The 15,692-nt window shown below is 51.7% G+C and overlaps 2 long non-coding RNA genes across 3 annotated transcripts; both read right to left on the bottom strand.

Moving 5' to 3' along the window:
• Positions 1-425: 425 nt before the first annotated feature.
• On the bottom strand, positions 426-4,313 carry LOC144367136 (uncharacterized). The gene is made up of 2 exons (XR_013426421.1): positions 4,020-4,313; positions 426-2,823 (listed from the first exon to the last, which is right to left on the bottom strand). It is a non-coding gene; the product is annotated as an uncharacterized LOC144367136 (long non-coding RNA).
• A 1,392-nt stretch (positions 4,314-5,705) lies between these two features.
• LOC120887416 (uncharacterized) lies at positions 5,706-15,449 on the bottom strand. 2 transcript variants are annotated; one of them, XR_013426420.1, is made up of 3 exons: positions 14,315-15,431; positions 7,788-14,192; positions 5,706-7,325 (listed from the first exon to the last, which is right to left on the bottom strand). It is a non-coding gene; the product is annotated as an uncharacterized LOC120887416 (long non-coding RNA). The 2 variants fall into 2 exon arrangements; XR_013426419.1 differs by having other exon boundaries at positions 7,788-15,449.
• Between the last annotated feature and the right edge of the window lie 243 nt (positions 15,450-15,692).

The following is a 15,692-nucleotide window of genomic DNA, read 5'->3' as shown; positions in this document are numbered from 1 at the left end:
TAACTGTTGACCCATCTGGCTGCCCTGCTGTACAGAGCCTCACCCCTGCTGAGCACAGAGAAGGCACCAAAAAATGTTGAATAAATCATTCTCAAGGGAACCACAAAGCTTGGAAAAAATAATATGCTGAGGATGTAGCTCAGTGGTAGAGCACTTGTCTAGCATGTGAGGGGCCCTGGGTTCAACCTCCAGGACTGGGGGGTGGGGGGAGGCACTAATTACGCAGGTGGCCCCTTAAGAGGCCCAAGGGTTTCAGAAGGGAGAAGAAGAGCAGGCAAGCTCAGTGGCACACAACTGTAACTGCAGCTCTTCAGGAGGCTGAGGCAGGAGGATCCCAAGTTCAAGACAAACCTGGCAACTTAGATCCCGTCTCTGCCAAGGCCAATGTCTCGGCTTGGCACCAGAATCACGAGCCACCACACACCTTTGTAGGTTCAAACAGCAATTCTTTATTCCCGCTCTCACACCGCCTCCACACAGGTCCAGGGACAATCGCGTTCTGCCGTCTCCCGCACAATTCACCTCCTCCAAGGCTATCTCCAAATCCCATTTTAATCTCACGAGAACTCAACGGGAACAAGCAGCAGGAACACCCTAATCCCAGCAATAATCTTCAACCTCTAACTTCCCTAAAACCCATTATCTTAAACTGGCAACGCCTTAAACTCAAGGAACCGGTTACTTCCTCAAACCTGATCAGCTCTAAACCCGGATCCGCCTTGGTCCTTGAGCAAGGTCACCTTATTAAAGCATGCATGCAATGTCCCATCAAATGTCCTCTAAGCAGCATGGGGTACGCTTGGCAAGGAAATTTCGATGGTCATTCCTACTTGGTAATGGCCCTCAGCACGTCTCAAAATAAAAAAGGGGCTGGAGGTGAGGAGATAGTTCAGTGCAAGTGTTCTAGCACTTCAATATCCAGTACTACAAAAATATAAAAATAAAAGGAAGATGAGAAGGGTGGAGGGGGCACTTGGAGTGTCTCATGGAGGAAATGTCCAGGACCTTAGGGACGTATACTCAAGAAAGTGGGAAAACACTCCCTTCTCCTTCCGGGAAAGCGTGGTATTCTGGAACGTGCCCGATCATTCTTTCATTCATGCAACAACCCTGTGCTGAGCCCAGCTGGGGCCCGGTGCTCTGCTGGAGCAGAGACCAGTCAGTGCCCAGGCCTTCCTCCAGGGGTCCTGGGAGGCCCCGCACTCCAGCTCTGTTCCTCTTCTCTCCATGCTAATGATGGCCATCTGGGCATGGGCCAGACATGCCTGATCCTGGCAGGAGTTGCAGCGACCTCAGCCTTCAGGCTGCCTTGTGGCAATGCTACTGTGGGACTTGTGCTTCGGGACAGGGGGAATGAGGAGAGCCATGCAAAGAGGGTGTCGAGTTGTGGGACCTGACCATTGCTGATCCTCTTGTCCTGGGACCCCTATCCCTTGTCCCTTTCCTTGTGGCAGTTCCAATAGCCCAAAGAAAATCTCCATACTACACAACCTGCCCCTAACTAGGAAAGGCAGCAGGCAGCAATGGAGGATGCAGAGCCTTTGCCTGGATCTGAGTCTGGATGTGACACCTCACTGCTGAGTAGTTGTGGTTGGGAAACCCATTAGAGACCCTTCCTGAGCTGCCTCAGTCCTAGCACTGCTGACTAAATGACATCACACCAGCAAAGGTCCCAGCTCAGACCACAGTGGGCTTCGACAAAAGCTAACTCCATTCCTTTGAATAAGGAACTATGTCACCTATACATATGGCTTCACAATAAGGAACTATGTCACATATACATATGGCTTGTAATTGGGATGTGGCTCTATCTCCCCCAGGTGAAAATAACAACTACTGTTAACAAGCATCAGATAATTCCATTTCTGGTCAGCAGAGGCCCAAGCCCTGTTCTGGAAACAGCTGGCATTTTGTAGGGGCATTTAGAAATGCTAACAAAAACCAGGGAGCCCTGGGCTGGGTGAGAAGACATAGATAGGAGTTGGGAGGCGAGTGGAGGTGAGTGACGGCAAGGGCAGCCCAGAAAGAATGAACAGCTTGAGCAAAAATGGGTGAGGGGCTTGTGGCACACTTGGGAACTGAAGGCAGGTGGTGTGCGGGGGGACAGGAGAGGGTGTGAAGATGTGAAGGGAGCTGGGGCACTACAGACAATCAAGATCCACCTGGAAAGGGAGTTTCCTTGAAAATAATGGGCTTGCATTTATCTTGAAGGTACAGAGAGGCACTTCCAGTTTCAGGTTGGATGAGAGAGGGTGAGAAGGCTCCAGGCAGGGAGATCAGTCTCGAGGCCACTGGATGACAGGCTGATAAATGACCACCGCCTGGTTCAGGCCAATGACCCAGCAATGGAAAAGAGGGCGCGGAGTCAAGAGAAGTTTGGATACTAAGAAAAACAAGTGCAGAAAGTGGGAAGGAGAGAAAGGGAGGCGCCCAGGAACACCTCCATGTCCCAGGCCGCAGGACCAGTGGCTGAGATAGGGAAGCCAGGAGGGAAGAATAGATAGTGAACTTGGTTTTAGATAAAATGAGAGTGAAATACTAGAACTTGCAAGCAAGACTGAGCTCAGCCCAAATCTGAAGGGTACTCAGCACGAAGTCTTTTCAGCCTCTCAAGTTCCGTTTTGTCGCGTGGAGTGAAGCTGATACCTACTTCACGGAATTCTTGAGAGAAGGTAGACCGAGTAAGACGGCTACCAAGAAGCACCAAGCCCCCTAGCTGGCACATGGTGGGAACCCCATGGATATTTGTTGAACCTGACGGTGACCGTGATGGACGACCAGGAGTGGTGGCTGGCTTCTTCTTTCCTCCGCTGTCTCCTGTCTCTTGAAGGTAAAGAGGATGTGGTCAGGATTGCTAGGCAGCCAGCTGCGGCCCAGGGGGCCCTTCACGTCCACCTCCTCAGCCCCGACCTGAGGGATGCACCTCACCCCCTCTCCCTCCTACACAGCTGCCCCACCTCAGCCAGATTCCAAAGACTAGGAGGTGCTCCCCAGCGCCCTGACTCAGGCAATCCAAGCCCTGGTGTCCACAAGCAGGACCCTGAGGCAAGTCTTGCTCTGGGCAGATAAACCGGTTTTTATTACCTCCGCCTTCGCAAAGCCTCCACCTCTGACGGCTCTGAGAACCCCATTCCCAGGAAGAAGGAGGACCTCGAGTTGTGAGAGTACGTGGGACACCTCCCGGGCCAGACTGCGAGCTTCCCGAGACCAGGAACTGGGTCACACAGGTCCTCCTTTCCCTCCTGGTCCCTGCCCCTCCTCTATCTGAGTTCATGGTCAAGGAAGATCAGTTGGATTTATTAAAATCCTTTGTCTTTGGTTTCTCTTTAAGCCAGAGTCTCCAACCAGGAAAGCAGAGGTGGACACACTCCTTGGAACTCAACAGGAAAACGTCTTGCTGGGTCAAGGGTAACAGGATCCGGGGCCAATAGACCCTGCGGCCTTCTCCTCCTCCCTCTCCTCTCCCTCACACTCTGCCTGTCCCAGCCTATGACACAGTGACCACATACTTCAGGAGTGGATTCCTGAGTCTTGCCTAAGCCAACACAGTAGATTCACAAGCAGATAAGACTGGATTCACCAACCCCCAAATTACATCTCCTTCAGCAAGAAATGAAGGCAGCTCCAAGAGCTTTCTCCTCCCCAAGCTCTCACAACTGAACCATGGAGCTCTGCAAAGGAGCAAACGGTACCAGGGCCTGCTCCCCCACACAGGTTCTTGCCACCAAAAACAAGCCCATTAACACTCACCTGCCTCCCTGCCCTCTTCACCTCTTGGGCTTCAGTGTCCAGAACAAGGCAGACACCTGTGGGCTGCTTCTTATCCCAACCAGCTAAAGGAGACCGCAGGGACTGTTGGCCCCAGATCCCGTTAACCTTGACCCAGCATGATATTTTCAGCCCCATGTCCTACATAACAGTTAAGGAGTGACAGCAAAAGGGTCGCTCCCAGAGCAGACTCCCCTCCTCCAATTTCCCAGGGCCAGCGGGGTCCCTCACACATTACCAGGCTGCACTACCTTTGCTTTTGGACCAGCCTCTGACCCTCAGGGCAGCAGCCAGTCCTCTCCTCTTGCAGCACAATTGATTTCGACTTCAGAGATTCGGGAGACCTGGAGAGATTTTCCTAAATGAGATCCACCCCTTCCAGCACAGACTCCCAGTTGCTTAGCAACCGGAAGAAGCGATCTGGAAGTCTGGAGCTTATTCGGCAGACCCCTGTGTAGTGATGAGCTTGGTGGCCCACCTAGGGGGGGAAGGCGCTGCAGCTGATAATTATCAGGGGTGACAGCCACCATCCCAGGCCTGCTATTACTGTGTTTACCAAGGAGCAATTGCTACAGAAGCTCACGCCACTGGCCTTTCCCAGGCCCTCACCCTTCCCACCCTGTGCTGACTAAGGAGTAGAAATAGCCTCCAGCCGTTCCCAGGAGTAGGAGCTACAGCCTCCTAGAGCCCCAGGGCGCCCTGATACCGGTTCTGCCACTTAAGCTGCTCCCCAATGCTATGCGTGGTCCCCAAAGAGGAAGAAGATGAGTGAGGCTCAGGGCACACACCCCTGGCCTGAGTGGGAGCAGGGGCATCCAGTAGTAGAACCAGAGGATGCCTGGGACTGCCCGAGAGCTGGTCTTGTTAAAAGAATGCTTGGCTTTCTTCCTCTTCCTGCCTGAAGCCAGGGGTCTGCTCTCTGGCCTCCTTTCTGAGCTGCCTCCCTCAGGCCAGGCTAACTCAGGAATTGAGAATGTCAAGCAACCTCCCTTCTGGACTCCACTCTCCAGCTGTTTCAACTGTGGTGGGGAAGAGAAAAGGGGAATTCAAATCTCCAGTGTCATGAAGCCAAGGAGGAAGAACAGAGGTCTTGAGCCAGTCCTCCTGCTCCTCTTTCTTGGGAACTCCCTTGTGATGAGCGCTGACCTGAGCTTCATGGGTGAAAAAAACCACAAAAGAAAAACAGACTTGGAGCACATTTGTCTCCCTGTGAGCGGTGTGTCAATCTTTTGGAGAGCCTTCTCACTCTGCTTTCCGTCTCCCTCCTCCAGGCCCTGGTACTGAATCCTGGATCTAACAACAGGATGCCCCACCTCTTTTCTCTGGTTCCTCTCTCTCCATGAGGCAAGGGCCAGAACACCACGGTGCCCACCTGGGAATCCAGACCCTACGGACCAACTAATCAAAGCCATGGATTCACAGACTGTTAAATCTTAGCATGCCATTAGATATGATCTAATGTCCCCATTTCATAGACAAGGAAATTGAGGCCCAGAGAGGAAGGTGCTTGACCCATGATTGCATTGCTGGTTAATAACAGAACTGAAATCAGGGCCCAGCCTTCCTAACTTATACTCAATTGTTCTTTCCAACATACCAACCTGCCTCTTTTTTTTTTTTTTTTTTTAATCCTCACGTTGTTAGATGCCTGACACTTAGATCTTTCTGGTTTTTTCTCTTTTTTTCCAACAAGGTTTTAACCCAGGAGCACTTTACGACTGAGCCACATCCCTGACCCTTTTTTATATTTTATTTAGAGACAGGGTCTCGCTGAATTGCTTAGGGCCTCGCTAGGTTGCTAAGGCTGGCTTTGAACTTGGCTCCTCCTGCCTCAGCCTCTCGAGATGCTGGGATTACAGGCATATAATCCACCATGCCCGGCACTTTTCAAAATTTTTACTAAGATCTTATCCTATACACATAGCATTGTTTTCAAATTGATGAAATTGAGAACTTTATTGTAGAGTTGAGGAAATAGGCCAGAAAGAGTTGCCTCAAGTTTCAATAAGAATGTGTCAAAAGTGAGAGAAGAGTTATTTTTCCTCACCTCTCTCCAGGGTTCCTTCTGCTGTGCTCCATACCTCCTTAAATTTCTTCTCCTCCTCTTTCTCCCTCTTTAATCTGGTGCTGGAGATTGAACCCAGGGCCTCCCATATGCTAGGAAAATGCTCTACCACCCAGCTACAACCCCAACCCTTTTTATCATTTTTTAAAATTTTTTTTAAAGAGAGAGAGAATTTTTTTATTATTTATTTTTTAGTTCTCGGCGGACACAACATCTTTGTTTGTATGTGGTGCTGAGGATTGAACCCGGGCCGCACGCATGCCAGGCGAGCGCGCTACCACTTGAGCCACATCCCCAGCCCCCCCCCTTTTTTTATTATTATTATTATTTTTTTTTTTTTTTGAGACAGGATCTTGCCAAGTTGCCCAGGCTGGCCTTGAACTTGTGACCCTCCTGCCTCAGCCTCCTGAGTAGCTGGGATTACAGGCATGGGCCACCATGACCGACCTGCCACTGCCTTTTAATGCTGAGCTGCTTTCTTTAGTGCTGCCTCTGAGGGAAACCATTTTCCCCTCTTCTTTCCTTTCTTCTCTTTCTCTTTTCACTGCCCCTTTCTCCCAGTTTCTCCACATCCTTGGTGGAAAAGCCTTTCTACCTCTGTGGTTTCCCTTCCCTGGGAGGAGAAATGTCAGTGAAAAGTGCCCACTCAGCACCCTGGGTGCTAGGTGGCTCCATCGTCGTCATTGCTTGGGGTGGGGTGTGCCACCAGTGCCTTGTTCTCCAGGAAGCCTGGCCCTGACCTCTGCCTTGGCCTCTCTGCTCTGGACAAGGATTTCTTTACTCAAACTCTAGCAGATCTGGTGGCTCAGAATCCCTCAGAGGGCTTGCTAAGCCCAGATGGCTGGGCTGCATCCTGAGAGCTGGATCCCGTGGGCCTGGGCTCCATTTATGAAATCTGCATTTCAAGTTCCAAGAGAGGCTGATGCTGCTGGTCCAGGAACCACACTTTGAGAACCACTGTGATGAAAGACGACTCATCCAACCCAATGGCCACGTGGGAATGGAGTGCAGACAGGACCAGAAGTTGGAAAGGAGGGTTGGGGCTGGGAACCCGTTTGACCAGCCACCCACGCTGGCTTCTGCGTGTGCAAACAGCGTAGACCCGTGTAACCATTCCTATGTTCATCCTCAGATGAGTGTAGCAATTTGGGAATTAGGAGCCTCCAGATGAAATCCCCTGGCAGTTTAGCTGGCAGTTCTCACTGCCTGCATCCTCCCCGGTTTTCACTCTTCCTCTTCCCTCCCCTGGCAGCAACTTCCCTGTAGAGAAAGTTCCCATATCTTTGGCTCACTCTGCTAGTACCTCCACAGCCAGCAGCTGACGAGGGAGCAGGAAAGGAGGTCACTGGGAGCGCAGTGTGTGTGAGCAGTAGGTCTCCAAGTGCAGCCGATGGCCAGGCACAGGGGCCTGAAGGCAGGTGCAGCATGCTCAGGGAGCAGGACTCGCTGGCCAGGTGCAAGAGGGCCAGGGGGCTTGGGCCTCTGGTCCCTGCTGTCAGAAAGGAAGGCATGGGGTGAGGTCAGGGAGGCAGAGGGGCAGTAGACACAACAGTGTGGCTTCAGCAAGGCCATCATTTGCTGAAGGTTGCCCTTTTCCTTCCTGAGGTCCTTCAGCAGGGGCCAGCCAGGACCAGATGTCTACAGATTTCCAGGAGGACAGGAATCTAGACTCTTGGGTGGTGGAAGAGGATGGCTCTGAGAGATGGGGCCACTTCTGTGGAGGGGTATCGGCCAGCCAATCACCCGGCCCGATCTCCCCTGGTCTAATCCCTCTGCAGATCCACGAGCATGGCTGTTCTCAGCTATCTGCTGTGACTGCCAGGGAGAGTGGGAAGCAGAGGGCTTCTGCTCCAAGATGTAATGATTAAACACTAAGAAAGCTGGCCCATCCCTCCTGAGTCACTTCCCAAAGAGCATCCCAGTAGCCAAGGGGCAAAATGCACCCAGAACCTACCTTCCCCGCAGGCTGAGGAGGCATATGGTGCATAAGCTCAGGGGGAGCCCGGCGGAGCCCAGCCCCCGGATCCCTCTCCCATCCTTATGGTAAGGCCAGAAACCGTTCTCTTAAGTTTTCATTGCTTTGGGCCTTCAGCTATTTTGGGCACCGGAGCATGAAGAACTCTGGGATTGTTCTCTGCAGTAAGAGAATGCCATCTGGGAGAGGCTACAGAGTTGACAGGAAGGAAGTGGGGACAAAAAGAGAACCTGAGAACTCATCACCAGCCCCGCCCCCTCCACAAAGATGCCTCCTGCTGGTGTTCTGGAAAAGCATCTCAGACACGCCGGCATCGGCCCCTGTGAGCAACGCGTTTGGCCTCTCCCGGCCTCCACATCCTCCACACCCTCACTCCTTCCCGCTTCCACCTGCCAGGCATGTTGCAAGAGTCCATTGACCAATGTTTACAGAATGCTCCAGAGAAGAATGATCCAGTTGCCAAATCCCTGAGTCATCTGGCCTAGTCACCCTTTGCTCCTCTGCTCTGGTTTTCCCACCAGAGTGGAGATCACGCTCAGCAACAGGCCTTGCCAGCCAGGAGGCCAAGCAGACTTCCCCGACCTGCCTTTTACAAAAACAGGCAAGAAGAAAAGAAATCTTTAGTGAGAGCCTGATGATACACGCAGGTACTGAGTCCGACACGCTCACCCACCACGTACCACGTTATCCCGCATCACAGAATCCTGTGCCATGGTATTTCCATACTCCCTTTTCAGGTGAGGAAACAGAAGCATTGAGGTTACAGAGTTTTACCCAAAGACAGGACTATGAAGTGGCAGAGCCAGGAGGGGAACCTAGTCATCATCACCTGAGTTCCCCCCAAAGCAGAGCCTGGGACAAAGGCTTTTGTGCAAGTCGTACATTTGAGGATGTGATCCCAGGAGGCAGAAGCAGGGGAGGAGAGCCAATCCAGGGATTCCTATGAAGCTGTCTACCACCAAGTGTCAGCTGGTCAACCAGTGCCACAGGAAAACTCTGAAGTGGATCTCAGGTTGATCAACCAGGGGAAGAAGGAGAAAAGCATTTATCCATTGGTTCTGGTTTCCCAAGACTTACCTACCCACAGTTGACTCCTCTGTACTTGAGAGTTGCCCAAGCACAAGGCTGGGAGTCCTGCAGAGAACTGGTCACAGGAGCAAGATGCCAGCAGCGAAGACTAGAAGCACTGCATTAGGGTGGTGTGCTGGACACAGTCCCACCACACCATGCTAGGTATGCCAAGGAGCTCACATGAGGTCACTGGGGCAGCCAGGGGAAAACAAAATGTGAATCACAGCCCATGACTCCATGCATTCATTCAACAAATATTTATTGGAGACTTTGTTAGACATTGGAGTTGGACAATAAACGAAAGACAAGATCCTGGCTCTCATAAAGCTTAAATTCTACTGGGGGTGGGATGACATAGACAGATTAGCAACTGAACAAATAAACAAGTACTGATTCCATATCGGGCACTATGTTGAGAACTTGGGAAACCCCAGAAGAAATTGTTTCCTTGTTGGGAAGACAAAGGCACAAAATACCACTACTGAATATGGTGACAGGGGCACCTGCACACTCCTCTGGGAGAACAGAGAAGGTACATTTTACTCCAGATTCGAGAGCTAGGAAAGGATCTCCAGAACAGATGAGGCCCAAACTGCTTGGAAGGCCTCAAAGGATGAGCCAGGCATCTCTGGATTGGGGGAAGGGAAGGATGTGCTCTGCATGGGCAGAGACACAAAAGCACAAGAGCACGGCATGTTCTGGAAAAGTACAACTGAAGTGCCATATCTGCTGGATGTTGTCAAAAAGCAAGGTGGGAAAGGCAGGCAGGGAGCAGACACAAAGGCTTGAACACCTGCTACGGGAGGATTTGGATGTGATCCTGAAAGTGAAGGTAAGCCTCTTTGCCTTTTAGTCCTCTAAGCCCAGCTAGCTCCCGAACATCTCAGCCAAGGATGAAGATAAAACCAAACAATCGAACACAGAGACTGGCAGCTAGGGAGGGGGAGTGCAGGGGGGTTCACAGGGAAGGCCCAGTGGCTTTGGAGAATCCGAGAATGGCTAGACCTGAGTTGCCCGGGTTACGTGTCCAAGCTCTCAAAGCTTGATGAGGCCCACTGGGCACAAGGACTCTCTCTGGTCACTGCGCCTAGTGCACCAGGCATAAGATGCACCAGGCATAAGATCAGATCCTCTGGATTGATCGGCACCTCGGCTCTTCAGTCCTCAACTCAGCGTCTCCTCTTTATAGCCAGGTCCTGTACAGGCAGAACTCCAAGAGCTGCCTCCCAGGTGTCCAGGGCCTTGAGGACCCTGAATCAAACAAGCTGCCTCTGGCCCTCCTTTGACGTCCATATCGTACCTGCCTGGGCTTTCCAGCTGAACCCCACCAGCAAGAGCTAATACCAGAAAAGCAACTGGCATCTGGCTGACTCTCTCGCAGAGGCCTGTCACATCCATCATCCGGGCAGGAGAAGAGCTTCCCGCAGCTCACAGCCGCGTCCCGCCATTCCCCTGCAGAGCCCTTGTCAAACTGAGCCCCTGGCTTCTGTTCATTCTTCAAAGTAAAGAACCCTGAGAGGATCTGAATGCAAACAAGAGCAAAACTCCCAGAAGCAGTCTTTTCTTCTCAAATTCAGGGCAGAATGAATCCCACTCCACGCCCACCTGCCTCCAGAGGTTCTCAGATGACTCAAGCGACACAGGTCCACAGGTCCCATCCTTCAAAGGTGGCTGAACACCTCTAGCCTGCAATTAGAACCGAGGACAACTCCAGAGCCCTTCAGCTCACCAGGGAAGAAGGGTCTAGGCCTAACCTTGTATCTGATTGCTCTCCCTGGATCCGTCCCCACCTCATCAAAATGCCCTAAGGTCCCTCCCCTTCAGACTCCTGGTCTGACCCGGGAGGCTCTCTTTATGCCTTCTCTTCTGCTCCGTATAGCTGACAGTGATCCACAGGCGCTCTGCAACTAAACCCGGGGCTGTGGATATGGGGTGAGGTAGAGAGAGTGTGTCTAGCATGTACAACACCCTGGGTTCAATCCCTAGCACTTAAAAAAAATTTTTTTTTTAATTAAAAACTGGGCATAGTGGTATACAGGAATCCCAGCAACCTGGGATTCTGAGGAAATTGAAAGTTCAAGGCCAATCTCAGCAACTTAGTGAGATCCTGTTCTCTAAATAAAAAAATAAAAAGGGCTAGGAATGTGGTTCAGTGGTAGAGAGCACCTAGACCAGTGCCATGCAGGCTAACCAGGAGGTGTGAGAGCCCCCCTCCAAAGAAAACCTTCAAAGCATGCCCAAGCCCTTCTCCAGGTGTAGACATGATCCCCTGAAGGACATTCTAGGCCTAAGATTCTGAGTGTCTATGACTGTGGAAGAAGGAGGTTATTCCAGGACACACAGAGAACAGAAAACCAAAAACTTTTTTTTAATCCCCGAGGTTGCTACAGACTCCAATGAAACACTCCTGAAGAGAAGAGCCAATCTGAATCCTCAGGAGCCTTTCCACTTCCTAGTATCATTATTATATCACCACCCTGCAGTGTCGCCTCCGCCTTCACTCACCTCTCTCTCTCTGGCTCACAAGTCCTGAGAGTCCCTACAGACACCTGGACTGTTCCTGGGAAGGCTGCTGATGGGGAGGCTGGGGTGGTGAGCACTGGCCAGGGCAGGAGTTCTTGGGGCTTATCAGACTCCTCTTACCAAAGGTGGCCAAAAGAGAGAAGGGCCCTGGAGCTGATTTCAGGCTGCCCGGCTGCTCAGATCTTATCATCTTTCACAGCAGCATGGCAAGCCCCCACCTACTCATCCCCAGACTCCTGCTAGAAGCCAGCACAACAGATCTGTCTTCATAAGTCCAGGCCTCTAACTAACTCAGCTCATCTTTTCAAAGCAGCAAGAGAGATTAACCCTCCCGTCTCTTCTTGGATCTCAGTGACAGATTTTTTCCGGATTCACCTCATTACCTCTCCCACAGGCGCCCATTCATTTCCACCTCATTGTCCTCGTGGTTCTCATTCCTGTCCCCATCCCAGCATATCCTGGCAGGGTGAGTTCTATCTTCACTCAGTGTTCTCCTTGCAGACACAGGCCACTCTGCCCTTCCTCTAAGAATACCATTCCTCTCCGGCCCCTCCCACACAGATCAAAGCCACACTTTCCCGGAATCCAGCATGTCAGGAAGAAACCAATCACTGAGAAATGGTGTGAGAGGATGCTGACCCTCTGGGCTTTGACTGAGTATGGGACGGGACCACTTGTTGTGGCCTGGAATCCTTCCTGAATCACTTTATTCCAAGTAGAGTTTAAGATCTTAAACCCCACTATTCACATCTCTGAATCTTCCAGATTCCGCAGAACAATGGTACAAAGTACACACTCAATACATATTTGATGAATGGAATCCCTAGTAAAGCTGCAGTTATTCACTGCATGCTGCCTAGTATCATTATTATATCTCAAAACTGCAGATCTGCGCCCCCCCCCACTGGAGATTGAACCCAGGGATGCTTTACCCCTGAGCTACATCCCCAGACCTTTTTTTTTTTTTTTTTTTTTTGAGATAGAGACTTGTTAAGTTGCTAAGGGTCTCACTAAATTGCTGACGCTAGCCTAGAACTTGCGCTCCTCCTGCCTCAGCCTCTCCAAGCTTCTGGGATTATAGGTTCGTGCCACCACAGCAATCAAAACTACAGAATCTTAAAGTTAGAAGGGACTCTGGATGTCATAAATTCATGACCCACCTAGCACAGGACCACAAACTGCAGAACGCCTGACAGGTGGGCTTCTAGCCTAGGCCCCTTAGTCATCTCCATGACCACGAATGTCTAAGGAAGCCCAACCCTCTCAGAGTTGACATTTCTGTTTATGAGAAAATCCTCTCTTCCGTTTACCAGAAATCTGCCCTCCCCACCTCTGCATCCCACACACAATAACCACAGAACCATGCACAGGGCTTGTATTTTCCGGTAGAGTCCAAGTGCCCAGAGATACTCAACTCAACAACCTGACTTGTGTCCAGGAGAAGCTAACTTGCAGGTTGCTAAGGATATCACTAAATTGCTGAGGCTAGCTTAGAACTTGAGATCCTCCTGCTGATTGAAGGTGGTAGCAAAATCCCTTTAAAGCAAAATTGTTCACTGGGAAGATCACAGAAGGAAGGGAAGCCAAGTCCTGATAACTCTATGTGCACTTTTTTGTCCCAAATTCATATAGTCCAGTGTCCATTTCTTCACACCTTCTTCAACCAACACATCAGCAATTAAAAACTAAATAAAATAAAAGGATCTAGTGCTGTTGGTCCCCCTTCTTGATTCTCATTCCCACCCTCCCCACCAGCTCTTGAAATGTTGGTCACACTCTCTCAGAACAAAGGTGAGCTTTTACAACCTTCCTCAGGCCTCTGCACTGAGCATTCAGGATTCTGTTAACTAATTCAGAAGGTGGGAAGACAAATAACTGGTTAACTTTGGACTACGTTTCAGACAAAAATCTTTTAAAGTAGATTTTTTTTTTTTTCCTTTTCATTCTGGGGCTTTCAAGAAATAAGATGACAACAAAGTCAGAAAAGTAGCTGGTAGGGGCTGGAGTTGTGGCTCAGCAGTAGAGCGCTCGCCTGGCGTGTATGAGGCCCTGGGTTTGATCCTCAGCACTACATAAAAATAAATAAAACAAAGGTATTGTGTCCAACTACAACTAAAAAATAAATATCTTAAAAAAGAAAAGTAGCTGGTAACTTCCAACCCATTTGGGTATGCAAGATACCACTATGTAAGTCTAGAATGACCAAAGCACTTCCTTGCTGGTGTTTCTGAGGTCTGCATTTGGCCCTGGGCCTAGGCCTTACAGGTAGAGGTGGGTAGCTCAGTGATAGAGTACTTGCCCAGCATGTTCCAGGCCCTGAGTAGAATCTCCAGCACCAAATAAAATAAAGTTAGGGGCTGAAAGGAACCAAAGTAGGAGTGATGATAATGGCTGAAACGAAGTAGTGTAGGTGGGAGCTCTGCATAAACTACAAAGCCCTATGTAAATGTGAAGTAGTACCAATATAAGAGCAGAGATACATAAAAGGTCCTCAGGAAATGTTAGATACATTTTTCTCACCTGAAGCATAGTTCTAACCCTGGGGCACCTTTTTTTTTTCTTTTTCTTTTTTAAGAAAAAAGCAAGATAAAAGTGATTTTGTTGAACAGAAAAGAAAAAGGAAATGCATACATTAACGATGTAAGTGCTTACCATTTGCAACATACATTCAACTCTGCCCACCAAAACCTCTGCCTGCTCCAAGCTCAGGCAGGGAGTCCATGCCAGGGTTCTGGGAGATGGCAGCAGAACCTCGGTTCTGGGGATGGCCTTGGGCTTGACTTTCCAGAACTAAAAAGGAAAGAAGTTGAAACAATGAAAAACCCTCCCACCGGATTCCACCTTCTTCTGTTGGCCACTTCCTTCCTTCCCTCCTTTTTCCTTCCCTTCCTGCAGGAGCTACTCTGCCCCACCTTCCTTCCTGGACAGGAGGACCTGCCCTTTCCTACTCCAGAGCTGGTGCCAAAGGATGAACAATGTGGCTGCTGGGGGTGGCGGTGTCCAGAGATGGGGCGAGGCATGTGGTGTGTAAAACAAAGCAAGGCGTCACAGAGATGGGGTAAGAGAGAATGCTTAATACTCAAGTCGCATTTCAAGGGTCTCTGGCCAGTTCCCAGTAGCTTCCTTTACTTGAATTTACAAACGGAGACGGTCAATGGGCACAACAACAGCAGCAGAACCCCCGTATCCCCAACCATGGTGCCCAATAATGTGATTTCAGAGTGACACGGGGGAAAAGGTGGTGATAGCGAGATACAAAGGGGACTCAATCTAGGTGGATATTTGCAATCCCTCTAGCTGTCCCACAACCCGGGAAAGAGACAATGCCAGGCGAGTTTCTGGAAGAGTCTTTAAAGGGCTGAGGACAGAAAGAAGGTTCTGAGAGAAGGGGAGAGGACAATAGAAAAGGTAGCGTGGAGCTGAAAAATGCCCAAGAGCAGGGAGCGGTCGCCCTTACAACAAATGGACTGAGCTGCCAAAGGAGACGAGTGGGGGAGGGGTCAGATGGAGTCGCTTTTAAAGGCAGAGCCTTGGAAGGAAGGCCAAAGTTGAGGTGGCGAGCACAAAGGAGGCACTCCAGGAAGCAGTTGAGAGGGGTGGGACCAAGTGCGAGATGAAGACCGGAGCCGGGAAGAATCAAAGGGTTCGCCGAGGGAAGGGGGCCTAGGAAGCGCGCCCGGGAGGGCCCCGCTTTGTCTGGCGAGGGCGGCGGCGGGGGCAGCACGTGCAGCCGGGAGCGCCCCGGGCCGCCAGCTCCCCGCCGCGGAGCGCCCGGGAGGAGGCTCGGCGCGCGGGGGCGGCCGCGGCCCCTCCGATTAGCCGGGACCTCTTGCCGGCGGGGCCCGCGCTGCAGAAGCGGCGCATTGTTACGTCCCCGGCCGCAGCAGATTGCCGCTGTCCTACAATACCCTCGCACCCTGGCACCGCGCCACTGGCACGGCCCGGGGGTTGGAAATAACTGCGCCGTTCCCATGGCGACGAGGCAGCGACTCCCGCCCCCGCCCCGAGCGCCCCGGTAACCCTGGCAACGGCGGCTGCGGCGCGCGGGAGGCGACTCCGACCGCGGCCCCGGCCCCGCCCCTGCCGCCCGCCCGCGGCGCGCCCGGCTCGGCCCGGCCTCGGCCTGCGCTGGGGCGGGGCGGCCCCGGGGCCCGCGGGCCTGGAGCTTCCCCTCCCCCCGCGCCCGGCCCGGAAAGGCGGGAGCCGGGAGGAAGCCCAGCGGAGACCCGGCTGCGGCCCGGGCGCTGTGCGCAGCCTCTCCCGGCCCCGGCTGACCTCCGGGCCCCTTTG

Source organism: Ictidomys tridecemlineatus, chromosome 10 (assembly GCF_052094955.1).
Source record: "Ictidomys tridecemlineatus isolate mIctTri1 chromosome 10, mIctTri1.hap1, whole genome shotgun sequence".
Classification (NCBI taxonomy): Eukaryota; Metazoa; Chordata; class Mammalia; order Rodentia; family Sciuridae; genus Ictidomys; species Ictidomys tridecemlineatus.
Note: the sequence above shows the minus strand (reverse complement) of the source record. Positions and strands in the feature narration are given on the sequence as shown.